Consider the following 2,367-nt stretch of genomic DNA (forward strand, 5'->3'; position numbering starts at 1 on the left):
TACGATCGCGCCCCCATTCCGCCCGACAGGGCAACAGGAAATTGGTGGACTTTGTTCAAGAGATGCGCACTCTTATTGCCGGAATGGCAGCAGATCCCCTTCCGGGGGCGGTCACAGTGACCGTCTTTATGGAAGACCTTCGCACTGGCGTGGCCAGAATGGAGGTCTTCCGTGTGCATCCGTCTTCATTTGAAGAGGCGGTGAATGTGGAATTGAATGCCGAGTTCAATTTCAAGTCGGCACGACTTGGTTGGAATGCACACTCCAACAGCTCGTCGAGCGGGCCTATGCCCATGGATCTCAGCTATGCTGAGGACGAGGGAGCAGAGCTCCGAGCTGCCGGGTAGCACGCAAACACACGACGGTTTCTTGTCTATGGAAACACCCGTCACCTTCGGAACTATTACCCCCTGCGCAAGGCGCGTCAAGGTTCTTCGAGCCATCGTCCCAACACCTACCAGTCTGGTTCGTCGCGGGGAAACGACATCACCCAGCAGGCGTGGGGCGACCTACTAGGAAAGGACTGAGTTCTGTTGAGACTCAGGGAGGAAGTCCCGAAGAGCTCCGTGCTCTTGAACGCGGAACGTGTATGCAAGCCGGGCTTGCTGGTCGTAGAGGCGACCGTAAAGGGCTTCGAGAAATACTTATCGATTCCGGGGCGTCGGGCAATTATGCTTGACGCTCCACGATGGAAGGAATCCAGCTGTATACTGAGGCGCTGAAAGCGCGGTTGGGTGGCATTGTTACTCTTCGCCTTGCGACGGGAACACGTGTCACAGTCCTGAAGGTCCCTGTGGACCTCGGAGTCAAGTTCCTTGACTTTGATAGCGTGGAACGCTGTCTAGTCTTAGACTTGGATGCAAGATATGACCTCATCCTAGGAATGACATGGTTGGAACACCATGAGCCATGAATTGATTGGAGGTCAAAGACCTTGGGCGCTACGCGCACGTCTCCTGGTGCAGTTTTGGCGTGTCATGATCCCACCCCTGCTAGGAGAAAAAAGCGCTATTGGCGAGAGCACTAGACCGAGACGGTCAACGTGCTAGACATTGTAATGTCCGAGTTGGTAGACACCAACGGTTTATCGGACAGGAGTCCCGAGCGTGGCTTGCGGGCTGATCGTGGAGTGGCACGTAAACCACTGAGTGCTGCTCAGCTTTCAAAGCAGTCGCTGCATTCCATGCGTGACATGGTCGGCCAAGAACCGAGTCATTGAGGGCGAGGCCTCTGTGATGCACATGAAGTGGCACGTAAACCACTGAGCGCTGCTCGAGTGTCGAAGCAGTCGCTGCATGCCATCGATGGCGTGGTCGGACAGAGTCCGAGGCATCTTGAGCGCGGCCCTTCAGATGCGCGTGGAGTAGCCCGTTTTCCACTAGACAAAGACTGCGGGGTTAGGCCCTCTTTGTCGTATGTAACCTCACTTTCTGCTCCTTTGGAGCAGAAAGTGAGGTTGACACCGGACGACGTGGAATGCATGTTTACCCTGGTCTCACCAAGACATAGAACCTCTGTAACGAGGCGACGGCAAAGCGTATGCTGGCTACAAGACGCCGGGCGTCGACCCTGATCCAGGGTGTGTCTACCGTAGACGACGGTGCACAGTTATACACCCTCGTCAACAGTATGACAGGGGAGGTAGATGGCGACGTCCACCTCGAGGCTATGTCTGCAGTAGATTCTCTTCTTGAGCTGATCGAGATGTCCCTTGAAGAGTTCGGCAGTGCTTTGAAGGCAGGCGATTTGGCAGAAGTGGTCATTGTACGACCGGACGAGGAGAAAAACTCGTCATCGCTTCTGGATGAAGCTGTCTTGGAGGACACCAAGAGAGTGCTGAACGGACGAAGTGGATCGTCGATCCTACATAATCCCTCGAATCCGTTTTACCCTTTGGTGAAGGAATTTCAAGACGTCGTCTATAAAGACCCGCCGACGGTCCTACCTCCGGACCGAGGTGTGCGTCATGAGATCGACCCGGTTCCGGGAGTCAAATACTGCGTAACACGCCAATGGCCCCTGCCCAAGAAGCAGTGCGACGTCATTGACGCCTTTTTCCGTGCGAAGCACGACGCAGGAATGGTACGTGAGAGCAAGTCGCCCCATCTGACACCCACGTTTTATATTCGGAAGCCGAACGGCAAGATGCGTATCGTTCATGCTTACAATAAGTCCAACGTTGCCACCATTCTGACACAGACGCTGAGTCCTAGAAGAGATGTTCTTCAGAACAAATTGGTGGGATGTACGAAGTACAGTAGACTCGACTTGGTCGATGGGTATTACCAATTGCTCATAAAAGCGAGTAGTATTCCGCTGACAGCGGTAAGCACTCCGAGCGGCATGCTCTGGGAGTGGCTGGTGATG

Source organism: Plasmopara halstedii (assembly GCF_900000015.1).
Source record: "Plasmopara halstedii genome assembly, contig: Scaffold_1594, whole genome shotgun sequence".
Lineage (NCBI taxonomy): Eukaryota > Oomycota > Peronosporomycetes > Peronosporales > Peronosporaceae > Plasmopara > Plasmopara halstedii.